At 41.0% G+C, this 14,312-nt stretch overlaps 1 pseudogene; it reads right to left on the bottom strand.

Moving 5' to 3' along the window:
• Positions 1-12,318: 12,318 nt before the first annotated feature.
• On the bottom strand, positions 12,319-12,959 carry LOC145532460 (serine/arginine-rich splicing factor 3 pseudogene; annotated as a pseudogene).
• Between the last annotated feature and the right edge of the window lie 1,353 nt (positions 12,960-14,312).

Genomic DNA, 14,312 nt, shown 5'->3' with positions numbered 1-14,312 from the left:
ATCCATCACCATCTCCCAGAGTTTGCTCAAACTCATGTTGATTGAGTTGGCGATGCTATCCAGAGTAACAGGAGAAAATCAAGCAAAAGGTTAGTAACAGGTATACATGAGGCTTTCCTAGTGGCTTTGTGGTAAAGAATCTGCCTGCAAGAGACATGGGTTCCATCCCTGGGTGGGGAAGATGCCCTGGGGAAGGAAATGACAACCCATCTCAGTATTCTTGCCTGGGAAATCCCATGGACAGAGGAGCCTGGTGGGCTACAGTCCATAGGGTTGCAAAGAGTCAGACATGACTTAGCGACTAAGCACAGACACACACACATGAGAAAGACCCAGGAAAACCAAGCATCTGGTCAAAATGACTGCAGCTCTCACCTGAAATACCATCGTCAGCTAAAGACAAATGAAAGTGTTGGAATTTGAAAGATGGTAACGATAACCCTATATGCGAGACAGAATAAGAGACACAGATGCATGGAACAATTGTATGGACTCTGAGGGAGAAGGTGAGGGTGGGACGTTCTGGGAGAATAGCATTGAAACATGTATATTATCATATGTGAAACGGAACACCATTCCATGTTCGATGCGTGTGACAAGGGCTCAGGGCCGGGGCAATGGGATGATCCAGAGGGATGGGATGGGGAGGGAGGTGGGTGGGGGGTCCAGGAGGGGGAACACATGTGGACCCATGGCTGATTCATGTCAATGTATGGCAAAAACTACTACAATATTGTAAAGTAATTAGCCCCCAACTAAAATAAATAAATTTATTAAAAAAAAAAAAAAAAGAAAGTGTTGGGGTCATGGTTTGGGACTTCAAAGAAAAGGAAGGCAATTCACATGGAGATGGAAAAGCAAGTGTTTGGTAAACAAATGTTCGCTTAGCCAGGCAGGCTAATGGTACACAGAGAGGAATTCTAACAAACAAATTTGCTATGTTCCTCCCTGTCTATACACCTAGTTCATATCATAGCTATGGTAAACAGGTGTTCTATCCACATTCTTTTAGGCAGTTAGGAAGAAGGTCAAAGATTCTTCCGGAGTCTGTTGGGACTTAAAAATAATGAGGCTCTGGGAATTTCCTCAAGGTCCAGTGGTTAGGACTCAGTGATTTCACTGCCATGGGCCAGCGTTTGATCCCTAGTTGGAGAACTAAGATCCTGTAAGCCATGAGGCCAAAAAATAAAAAAAAACAGAGAAAAAAAAAATCAGCCTCAATCAAATTTCATGCCAAAGAGACACATTTTTGGGTGGCAAATTTTGCCACCCCACATAATGTTGCTTCCCACACCTCCGTGCAGAAGCCCATCATCTCATGACACAGCTCCGTCTCCCATTCTTTCCGTGCATAGCACCCCAAAGCTCAGAGATGAGTAAGACTAGAAGGAGATCAGTCCTTGATCCTCAAAGATTTAAAATCCAGATGTGCAGTGGCAGAGAAATAAAAAGTACGCAGAAACAGCAACAAGCCAGGGCAGAATATAATAGCATAAATGCCCAAAAGGCTCTAACTTCCCAAGGAATGAGAAGACATATTCATTTCGTAGCGGCTGAAGAATGACTCTGTGGCACATGAATAGATCTTAAAGAATGGGTTGCATGTGGACAGGAAGAGATGAATGCATATGGAGGAGTGGGAAGGCTGTATTTCATGTGATGCAGAAAAGGAGCAAAGTACAAATGTGGGAGAGTGCTCAGAAGGGAGGAAGAGAACTGGAAGAATTCAATCCTAACTTGGAGGTTGCATCATTTCCGGGTTCACTCAGGAGAGAAAAATCACATTAGCTATTTTTTAACAGAGAGAAGGTAACACACAGATGAGTTAGCTAGCGCTTCCCTGCTGGCTCAGTGGTAAAGAATCCACCTCCCAATGCAGGAGACACAGGTTCAATCCCTGGCCCGGGAAGATCCCACATGCTGTGGAGCAGCTAAGCCCATGTGCCACCACTAAGCCTGTGCTCTAGAGCCTGTGTTCTGCAATGAAGAGTAGCCCTGCTCCCTGCAACTAGAGAAGAGCCCAAGCAGCAATGAAGACACAGGGCAGCCAAAAAATAAATAAATAGATAAATATTTAGAAACATTAAAAAAAAAAAGCATGGTTAGCTAATATAAAATTCTGAACTAGGTAGGTGAAAAAGCAGTATTAGCCATATGAAGCATATTGAAGCCTGAGGCAAAAGGAAAGGAAAATTTGTGCACCCCAATACACATGATTTCATTTATTTTTTAAGTGGTGAATTTTTCCAAAACATTAAATTAGCTGAAAATAATGAAAAACTGAAAAGTTGGTGTATTGAAATTCACAATATTATTTTTAATTTAAATGTTTTATTTGTACCCAAGCCCAATTTATAATAATTTTACACCATTTTAAGCTAATTCAAAATTATTCAAGATTGTTCCCTGGACAAGAGAAATGGTCAAATATGGTAATTCTCTCAATATGAATTTGAAATGAGCAAAAAATCATATATTTTGAAAATATAGTTTATGAGTCTGTGTCTATTAAAGCCAGTGGAGCACATTTTTCTCTTTACCCTCAGGCTCTAAGTGCCTCAGCATGGTACTGAAATTTTGGTATTTTGTTCACCATGGTTTTGTGCATTTAATTTTGAGTTTTGAAAAATATTGCATTCATGTATAGGTTGCCTGGATTCCTGAGAATTTTGATGTGCCCTTTAATTCTAGGCCTGAGGCAACTGACTCACTGACATCACCCTAATCTTGGCCCTATGAAAAGGTAGAATGGAATTCTAACTGCCATATGATCCTGCAATTCCACTCCTGGGTATGTATCCAGACAAAACTATAATTCAAAAAGATACATGTGCCCCTGTGTTTATAGAAGTACTATTTACAAGAGCTAAGACATGGAAACAATGTAAAAGTCCATCAACAGGTGAATGGATAAAGCTGTGGTACATGTATACAATGGAATACTCCTCAGCTATGAAAAGAATGAAACAATGCCATTTGCAGCAAGGTGGATAGAATTAGAGATTATCATACTAAGTGAAGTAAGTCAAAGCCAAACATCATGGGATATCACTTATATGGGAGATCTAGAATATGACACAAATGAACTTACTTATAAAACAGAAACAGACTCACAGAGAACAGACCTATGGTTGCCAAGGGAGAGGGGGAGTGGGGGAGGGATGATTAGAAGTTTGGGGTTAGCAGAAGCAAACTGTTGTACGTAGAATGGATAAACAACAAGGTCCTACTGGACAGCACAGGGAACTGTATCCAAAATCCTACAATACACCACATTGGAAAAAAAATGTCAATATATACATATAACTGAGTCATTTTTCTGTAAAGCAGAAATCAAGCAACATTGTAAATTAACTGTACTGAGATTAAAAGAGAAAAGAGAGAGAGAGAGAACTCTAAGAAACCACAGCTAGGTGAGCAGTGTTGCTGGCTCCTAGGAGCAGACAGACTGAGGGACGCATCCAGGAAAAAGGAAGGATCAGTCCCTTCTTCTTCTTCCAGTCCTGCAGTCTCTCTCTACCGTCCCCTAGAAGAAGAGTCTAACAGGGTGCCCACAGGCAAAGCAGAATCCTGGTCCGGCATCATAAAGCCAACTACAGAAGAGTGAGTTTGGAGCTAAAAGGAATAGCCAAACAACTGGTACATGGATGATTTCCCCTGAGTTGAATCTTGAAAAATAAGTAAAATAATCGTTTTTTGAGCACTGTGCTAGGCTCTTTACAATATCACACAGTTTATACATCAAAGTGTTCCAAACCCAAAACTAGTTCAGTCTCAACCCAAAGCTTCTGCTCTCAATCATGATGCCATAAGTGAAGAAGGAGAGGACATGTCAGGCAAAGGAAAACAGAATAGAGGAAGGTAAAAGGGTTGACAAATAGCATGGTGTGTGATGGAAACATGTGGTCTAGTTACGGAACATCTCGTTTGTGCCAGGCAACTTACCAAGTGTTTTATATTTTATTTTTTACTTGTAGGTTCTCTTCTTTGTCCCATTTTACAGATGGGAAACCAAGTCACAGAACATTAGTTAAATTTTCCCAGGGACACTCAGCTCATAGGTGAAGCAACCAGAATACAAACCTCAACTTCACAGTCTTTGCTCTTACTAGCCATACTGCCTCCTACAGAATGCAAAATGAACATGAGGCCAGAGGTATAAAAGAGTCAGGTCATGGCGGCCATCCTAAGGTACAGGACTTAATTCTCTGTAGGAATAGGGACTGCTGAAGCATTTAAAACAGCATCAGTTTTGTGTTTTATATGGATCACAATGGTCTGAGCCCAGTTTGGAGGATAAATTTTAAAAGATCGAAGATTTATACGATCTGAAGAGAAACCAGAGTATAGGATGTATTTTAAATATATACACAGGAATTAGAGAAACCAATTCTAAAGCCATTCAGTAATTCAGTGAGTGGAGCTCTGATAGAGTTGAGAATAGGAAACATATTTAAGAGACTAGAGATATTTATAACACTAGTGATCAGACATGGATAATGATAAACAGCGTTGGAGAAGACTCCTGAGAGTCCCTTGGTCTGCAAGGAGATCAAACCAGTCAATCCTAAAGGAAATCAGTCCTGAATATTCATTGGAAGGACTGATGTTAAAGCTGAAGCTCCAATACTTTGGCCACCTGATGCAAAGAACTGACTCATTTGAAAAGACGCTGATGCTGGGAAAGGTTGAAGGCGGGAGGAGAAGGGGACAACAGAGGATGAGATGGTTGGAAGGCATCACCGACTCAATGGACATGAGTTTGAGCGAGCTCCAAGAGTTGGTGATGGACAGGGAAGCCTGGCGTGCTGCAGTCCATGGGGTCACAAAGAGTTGGACACAACTGAGCAACTGAACTGAACTGAGTGATAAATAGAGAAGAGTAATGGACTACCATGGTTTGGGGTTCTGGCCAGTAGTTTAGCATGTCATCCACTGATAGAAATACCAGTCTAGTGCAGTAGACTAGTTCCTTTCAACATTTGTTTTCTGGAGCTTTGAGCGTATGTAGAAATATGTGTGTGTCGCTAAGTCGCGTCTGACTCTTTGCAACCCCATGTACTGTAGCTCACCAGACTCTTCTGTCCATGGAATTCTCCAGGCAAGAACACTGGAGTGGGTTACCATTGCCTTCTCTAGGGGATATTCCCAATGCAGGGGTTGAATCCAAGTCTCCTGAATTACGGGCAGATTCTTTATCGTCTGAGCTATCAGGGAAGCCCATGTAGAAGTATTCAGTTCAGTTGCTCAGTTGTGTCCAACTCTTTGTGATCCCATGGACTGCAGCATGTCAGGCTTCCCTGTCCATCACCAACTCCTGGAGCTTACTCAAACTCATGACCATTGAATCAGTGATGCTATCCAACCATCTCATCCTCTGTCACCCCCTTCTCTTCCTGCCTTCAACTCCATGAACAGTATGAGAACCCCATGAACAATATGTAGAAGTATAAGGTAAGCCAAACTCATATTTTCTTTGGTTACTGAATGCCAGCTAAGGAATTTTCATTTCATTGGAAAGCAGAATCTCAAAAATTAAAAAAAGGTTTTAATAAAATGCTATGATCATAATTGCACTGAAAAAATCTCAGATTTGCTCTTCACTTGGTAGAAACTCATGTGGTATCTCGGGCCTCTAAACTCTCTAACACATTCCATAAAAGAAATGCATCTTGAAACCAGTTTTAAATATGTCCCAACACACATGTCTCCCATACTAATGAGTATCCAGCTACTAAGATCCTGGGACTTCACTGGTGGTCCAGTGGCTAAAAACTGTGCACTCCCAATGCAGGGGACAAGGGTTCAATCCCTGAGCAGGAAACTAGATCCCACATTCTGCAACTAAGACTTGGTGCATCCAAAATAAATAAATAAAATTTTTCTCAAGGAATTAATGTAGCTCAACAAATAGAATGTGTTCAGTTTAGTTCAGTCACTCAGTTGTGTCCAACTCGCCATGACCTTATGGACTGCAACACACCAGGCCTCCCTGTCCATCACCAACTCCCAGAGTTTACTCAAACTCATGTCTATCAAGTCGGTGATGCCATCCAACCATCTCATCCTCTGTCATCTCCTTCTCCTCCCACCTTCAATCTTTCCCAGCATCAGGGTCTTTTCAAATGAGTCAGCTGTTTGTATCAGGTGGCCAAAGTATTGGAGTTTCAGCATCAACATCAGTCCTTCCGGTGAATATTCAGGACTGATCTCCTTTAGGATGGACTGGTTGGATCTCCTTGCGGTCTAAGGGACTCTCAAGAGTCTTCTCCAACACCACAGTTCAAAAGTATCAATTCATCAGCGCTCAGCTTTCTTTATAGTCCACCTCTCACATCCTTACATGACCATTGGATCATAGAATGTGTAGTAATAGATAAAATGAGGCAACTAGCTAGATCAAACTCACTGGAAAATAGAGGGGCAATCAAAAACGCAGACCCCAACAACCAACCTTACAGTGCTTTGGGAAGTGAGACAGGGGGCCGAGAACAGACCAAAAAACACATGCTACTTATGTCTAGGAGAAAGAACAAAAGAACGTAGCGGGCGGTTCATTTGCTTGTTGGGGCTGACATTTTCAGTTCTGTCTGCAACAGAAGAATATACCAGAGATTGGAGACCAGTGATTCATATCCTGGCTGCAAAGATACTGCACTAAGGGAGGGATTAGAATGGGTTTTAATGAGAGATAATAATCCAATCTTGTATTCACATTTGACTGTCTGAAAGGATTTTTACATATATCATCTTATATGCTTTCAATCAGCCAGAGATCAACATAATAAGAGAATGCAAGAGGCTCACAGGGAGCTGAGAAAGGAAGTTCCTCTCTCCTCTGCTTAGAAAACCACAAACTTGTGCTCGGAGTGATGTTGCCAGGCAACCACCGACTTCTATAAGCTTTGCGACTAGATGTTCTTGCTCTCCAGTAGAATGAAATATCAGATTGAAGGCACAAGAGAGATGTGATGTTGACGCTTGTTGCTTGTTGATGGTGGTGAACTTGCCGGTGTCCTGAGGGTCCTTGTTCACTGGGTCAGCTCCAAGGCAAGTCATGGGTCCATACGGGCCTTACACGTATCAAATTTTAGAGGGCTTTTTTTTTTTAAAGCTTATCTATACAGCTGAAAAAAATTAGCTTGCCTTTGAGAAATTATCAACCAATCAAACATAATTACAGCCTGGCCTCTGGAGAAACTTGTGTGGTCATGTTGAAGTGACACAAGTTGAAAGAGTTCAGCTTCTGTTCATACCGCTCAAGATATGATTACAGAAGGGAACAGAGAGAAAGAGAAAAAACAAAAGGTCAAGGTCTCCTGGACCATGGGTTCTTTAAGAAAATAAGAAAAGTGAATATTAAAGCAACTCAAATCTCCATCCACAAATATTAGATTTAGCCCAGTTACACGATTTTTTTCCAGTAATACTCAGTATCCTGTATGTAAGCAAGGAAAAAGGGAATGGTTATCCAGGGCTGTAGATTTACAAAACAGGCTGTACTGGATGGAAGGAGGAATAAGTCTTTTCAGTGTAGATCAAAGAAATGATCATAATGATGAATTCAAACATGTAAGTTGGGTAAGGAGGAAAGTGAAATCAGAAGTGAACAGAGACTTCTATATCCCACCCCTATCACCTTTCCCTTCACAGCTCTAAGACTCTCCTCTTTATCCACGTTGGAAAATATTTAGAGACTTTTGTTTTGAAAAGATGCCTGATTTATTATTCTGCCTGTAGTACCCATTATCACTTGGTTCTGACTTGTGGTAGCTTGTTTTCATAGCCATATGGCATTTTTAAGTCCATTAAGGGTTACTTCAACACAGAGCTGGGCATATCCTGAGGCATTCAGCTATTTCCTGGCCCTTTACAGTCTGAAACAGAGATCATCAATGCACTGCATTCACAGGAGATATAAAATGACTCTTGATGAAACACACATAATAGGTTGGGGAAACAAATATCACAGAGGCAAAGGCTACTTTTCACATTATGTCTGCCTCAACCGAGAACAGATTCTAGCAGTGAACAGTCCAGTGTTTTCCAAAACTGAGTAGCTCAGGAGGCAAGTAAATAATTTCTGATCCATGCATACAGGAATGTTCAGCTGGCTGATTTATATTACAGTGTTATTATGACTAATCTCATCAGAGGGATACTAGACTGCACTGAAGAAAGGAGATATAAATAGAGCACTGAAAAATAATTCTCTAGGAGAAACAAGACTGATGAACAAATTCGTTTAGGGCAGCTTTCATTGTGTGTGATCACCTATATCTAAATAAAAATGTTTATACTCCAGAGCAAGAATTTTGAAATAATGAGCTTTTTTCTTAGTAGTACATGATAATCAGTTTAGGCAAATAGATGCAAACAAAGACTTATTTAGTAATACCTTATGACCACCACCATCACCAGCTACAAAGAGCCAGGAGCTTCAGTTGCCCGCCTATAGCATCTAAACAGCAGGTGACGAAACACATGTTGAGAAATAAAACAAATAAACAAAACTAATAAACAAATTAGTGAAGTTGCAAGATATAAAATCAGAACAAAAATCTGTTGTGTTTATATATTCAAATAACAAACTATAAGAAATAAATAATCTTATTTACAATTGCATCAAAAAGAATAAAATACTTAGAAATAAAATTAGTCAAGATAGTGAAAGATATACATAATAAAAACTACAGATATTGATAAAATTAATTGAAGAAAACATAAATAAATAGAAAGATATTCTGTACTCATGACCTGGAAGTATCAATATTCTTAAATTGTCCTTTAAAATGTCCACGTGCATTGTAGCATTATTTATAGTAGCCAGGATATGGAAAGAACCTAAATATCCATTGATGAATGAATGAATGAATTTAATAAGTGTATATATATATAATATATTTATATAGAAATATTATTCAGCCATAAAATAGACTGAAATCTTGTCATCTACAAAGTGGATGGATATCAAGAGAATTATGCTAAGTGAAGTAAGTCACACAAAGATGTATATAAACTGTATGACTGTATGATTTCTCTTATATGTGGAAGCTTTAAAAAAAATGGCTTGTAGATAGAGAATAGATTGGTGCTTGCCAGAGGCAGGTGTGGGGAGGTGGCGGGTGAAAAAAAAAATAGGAAGTTGCAGCCGTGTTTTTTGCCTAGTATGGACATTTGTAAATATTAGACATAATATCCATAGATTTTCTATCAGTCTTTGTTAGCGTAAAACAACTCGGTGCTATGTATATTAGATTCTGGGGATAAAAATGTGAATAAATAAAGACAATCCTTGCCCTCAAGCAGCATAGAGAATAGTAGAGGAGAGAGATATGTGACAAATAATTGCAATATCAAAGATTAAGTACTAATTGCAGAGGAGGCCTGGAGGATTTAGGGCAGTTTCCCAGAGGAAAAGACACTGATTTAGATGGATGTGCTGAATCTGTGAAGCCTGAAACTAACATAGAATCTCCAAGCAAGTCCCTTGTGAAGAGTTGAAGGGGAGACCTCAAATGGCAGCTCTAGATAAATGTGGCATATATGACCTAGCCATAGACTCCAGGAAAAAATAATGATCTCTCGGCTCTCAGAGGAAAGAAGTGATTCCTTGAGCCAAATCCGAACTTGACAATCAGGTAAGAACATCAGAATTAAAACTTGATCATCATTTCAGATATTTACTTCTGTTTGACTTGCCAACCAACTAATATACCTGTTCATGGTCTGTTTTCTCCATAAGAACACAAGGTTTGTGAGGGCAGAGATCACTGAGACAGACCAGTGTGCAGCGTTTAAGAGATGCTCAAGAAATATTTGCTGAATGAATGAGTAGAAACACAAATGAATAAAATACCAAGCAAGTTTTTGAGTATCTTTGTAAGATACCCACAAACAAATTTAGACACTGAGATGACTCCTGTGAAACTAGTTCTGTTTAGCACTGGACTACTATTTGAAAATCACTCAACTGTTAGCCATTGCTTTCAAGAGTGAAAGTGAAAGTCATTGAGGCGTGTCCAACTCCTTGTGACCCCACGGACTATACAGTCCGTGGAATTCTCCGGGCCAGAATACTGGAGTGGGTAGCCTTTCCTTTCTCTAGGGGGTCTTCCCAACCCAGGGATCGAACCCAGGTCTCCCACATTGCGGGTAGATTCTTTATCAGCCGAGCCACAAGGGAAGTCCAGGAATATTGGAGTGGGTAGCCTATCCCTTCTCCAGAGGATCTTCCCAACCTAGGAATCAAACCGGGGTCTCCTGCATTGCAGGCAGATTCTTTACCAACTGAGCTATCAGAGAAGCTTCAAGAGTAGTGTCATCAACACTATCATTTACAACATGCCAGGCACTGAATTAAGTACTTTACAGTCATTATCTCTTATTCTATTCCTAATCCTTTCGATCCTTTTTCTGTTCCTAATCCTTCCCTTTTCTGGGATGAGTAAGTAGGTAGTATCATTTTCACTTTAGAGATCAGAAATAGAGATTTAGAAAGGTTCAAAAATTTGCTTGAAGTCCTGGAGAGAGTTGAAGAACCAGCATGGTGACTCCATCTCCAACTCCCACTGTCTCATTCGCCATACTATGCTACAGCCAGGGTCTACCTTACCTTTAATAGCAATTATCAAGCTGTGTGACAACTAGTTGTGTGTTAAGCTCATTTTTCCCACTCAACTATGAGCTCTCAAGGGGAAGGGGTTCTTTGTGGCAACTTTCAAAGTGGGGTTCCAACTGAATTCTGCAAGTCCAAGAACCTAAGTGTGCCTGAGGGACACCCACAGGGAAGGAGAGATGTGGAGTGCTGCAAGCCCCTTTCTCCCACCTCAGTTATTTAGTTTTCTTAGGTTTCTATGGGCTTCCCAGGTGATACAGTGGTAAAGAATCTGCCTGCCAATGCAGGAGACACGGGTTTGATCCCTGGATCAGGAAGATCCCTGGAGAAGGAAATGGCAACCCACTCCAATATTCTTGCCTGGGAAATCTCATGGACAGAGGAGCCTTGAGGGCTACAGTCCATGAGGTCACAAAGAGTTGGACATGACTGAGCAACTGAGCATGTATCTTAAGCTTCTACGCCATTTCCATTGAAGAAAGGATTTTTTCTTTTTCCACACAGCATGTGGGATCTTAGTTCCCTGACCAGGGATGGAACCCGTGTCCCCTGCATTGGAAGCCCAGAATCTTAGCCACTGGACTGCAGAGATCTTCTGGGGAAAACAAGTCAAGTTCTAGAATCTATTAGTGCCTGAACACTCAGTGTTGCTGTTGTTCAGTCACCAACTTGTTGTGTCCGACTATTCATGACCCCATGGACTGCAGCATGCCAGGCTTCCCTGTCCCTCAACATCTTTCAGAGTTTGCCCAAGTTCATGTCCTTGGAATCAGTAATGCCATCCAACCATCTCATCCTTTGTCACCCTCTTCTCCTTATGACTTCAATCTTTCCCAGTATTAGGATCTTTTCCAATGAGTTGGTTGTTCGCATCAGGTAGCCAAAGTATTGGAGCTTCAGCTTCAACTTCAGTCCTTCCAGTGAATATTCAGTGTTGATTTACTTTAGGATTGACTGTTTTGTCCTTTTTTTTTGTAACCAAAACTTTAATCCCAAGGATTCTCACAAAACATATTACAAATGACCGCATGAAAAAAGAATCTTGCACAGTAACTCAGTTCAGCTCTACAATGTACCCTTAAACTGGCAGGACATTTGGTATCTTGAATAGTCTCAGATTTCCAAATAAAGAACGTTACAAAGAGCTATATATTCATATACAGCAATCACAGGAGGAACTTACAACCTAAAGCAAAGGTAAACTATTTCCTTGAAACTTCTTAGATTCTACAGCACCTGGACAAACTTTTGTCCAGTATGAAGACTAGCAGGATTTTTAAACCTCTAATCTAGTTTAAGGGTGCAGCTTTAATTTTTCCAGCTGGCTTTTGAGTTCACAGCAGCTTTTAAAAACTGCTTAACTACAGCTGCATGCCATATCCCAGCTACACTGAAAAAAATCTTCCAATTTTTTGCCAGTTTTTGTTTCTATGATGTTAAACATCGACTTTAGTTGGGCAGGAGTTAGAGGTTTATTATCATCCTATGCAAGATTAAAATTCAAAGCAAATTAAATTTTGCTTAAGGGAACATTGTAAAGTAACAATTCTTGATATTACACGCCTCATATGATCCATTTCAAACCATAGAGAATTACACCTTTGTGTCGCCTGTTCCAACAGACGAACAAATGTGAACAGCTAAAACATTTTAAAAATGCACCAAGCTTATGAAGTCTCAAACAAAACTTGAGTTTTCTGTACATACTCCTGTCAAATGAAGTTATTTCCTGTACACCACTCCTCTTGCAAACTGGTCTTCTATTTCCTTTCATTTGACCTAGATCGGCTACAAGACCTAGAGAAAGATCGGGATGGCTTGAGATTTCTCTCCAGGGACAGTGATCTCTCTCTTCTCCTATCTCTAGAAAGGGACCTGCTCCGGCTGCGGGAGAAGCTTCTCCGTCTTGGAGATCTGCGTCGAGGTGGAGGACTCCTCCTCTGATAATCATCTCGAGGGCGACGACCCCAAGAAGGAGGTAGGCCACGATTTCGACTTCTCTTTTCACCATTCGATAGTTCCACTCTTACTCGACAACCACACAGTGTTCTCCCATCTAGCTCTCGGACAGCATCAGCTGCGTCTCGGGGATCTTCAAATTCAACAAAAGCAAAGCCGGGAGGGTTTCTAGCAACCCACACACTTCTGAGTGGTCCATAATAGCCAAAAGCTCGTTCCAATTCAGTCTTGTTACCATTGTTTCCAAGATTACCTACATAAACTTTACAGTCCAATGGACAGGAATCACGATGCATTTCGAGATCTTGGGTTAGAAATGCGGAGGTTCAAATTCACAGAACCTGGGCTAGGTCTTCCCGGTCCCCTCCTGCCCGGCGTTCCCGGATGCTGTCGCACACCCGGCGTCCACGAAATGGCGGAAGATTGACTGTTTTGATCTCCTTGCTGTCCCAGGGACTGTCAAGAATCTTCTCCAGCACTACAATCTGAATGCATCGATTCTTCTGTGCTCTGCCTTCTTTATTGTCCAGCTCTCACATCCATACATGACTACTGGAAAGACTATAGCCTTGACTACACAGATCTTTGTCGGCAAAGTGATGTCTTAGCTTTTTTAACACATTGCCTAGGTTTGTCATAGCTTTCCTGCCAAGAAGCAATCATCTTCTAATTTCAGCCCGAGAACTCGATGCTGTTAATTAAATAAAGCTAGTGTTAGAAGCAGAAGCAGAGGACAGTCTCTGAATGTGAGGCATACTGAAGGAACTAGTGATCTCCACGCCCTGGTCACATTGGAGTTAGTTATGTGAATCAGTCTAAAATCGGATTGTCACCTTCCCACATAAAACGCAGTGGAATACAGGCAGTGTGGTCACAAGAGAGAAATCGGGACTTGTACCTCAACCATGGATGTCAGGCCACCTGTTACAGTGAAAAACAAAAGCAGGACATGAAAATGGATAAAAATGAAACCAAAAAAATCACACTGAAGCTTGCTTATATAATTGAAAAACAGTAGACCTCTTTTGGGGGTGCAAATTTAGTGTCACCCTCAGATTTCAGGCTAGGAACATGCTCAAATATAATAGAGCAATGGGAAATCACACTTTCTCCATAGCAACGACCTGAAAACTCAGTTCTATTCTCATTACCAGAGAACATTTGACAGAGAAATCTTGAGAAGTAGTTTTCCCCCAGAGCTTTATCAAGTTTCAGAAAGCAAACGTGGAGGAGAAATTGAAGAAGAACCAAAGTGTAGGAGGTGCTAAATGGGAGATAAGCAGGGATAGATCCACAAAAATTATTTCAAAAAATCAGAAATATGTAGAAAGGTTGATTAACCAAGTGCTGACTCACTTACCCACAACCCATATCACCAAAGCAGAGAAGCTGAAAAGCAAATTACTCACTCTTGACAAAGAGGCAGCAGTCTGACCTTCCGAAAGGGACAGTGACAACAGTCTAAGCTGTCCCCTAGAAAGGCCCAACATTGACTTCTACAGATGGCCCTTGCCAAGGAGATGTGTGCTATGCTCGGTCACTTCAGTCATGTCCAACTCTTGGCGATCCCACGGAATGTGTAGCCCATCAAACTCCTCTGTCTATGGAATTACCCAGGCAAGAATACTGGATTGGGTTGCCATTTCCTACTACAGGGATCTTCCCAACCCAGGAATTGAACACTGCATCTCTTGCATCTCTTTCATTGGCAGGCAGATTCTTTACCACTGTGCCA

Source organism: Giraffa tippelskirchi, chromosome 2, assembly GCF_054371585.1.
Source record: "Giraffa tippelskirchi isolate mGirTip1 chromosome 2, T2T-mGirTip1v1.2.pri, whole genome shotgun sequence".
Classification (NCBI taxonomy): domain Eukaryota; kingdom Metazoa; phylum Chordata; class Mammalia; order Artiodactyla; family Giraffidae; genus Giraffa; species Giraffa tippelskirchi.
Note: the sequence above shows the minus strand (reverse complement) of the source record. Positions and strands in the feature narration are given on the sequence as shown.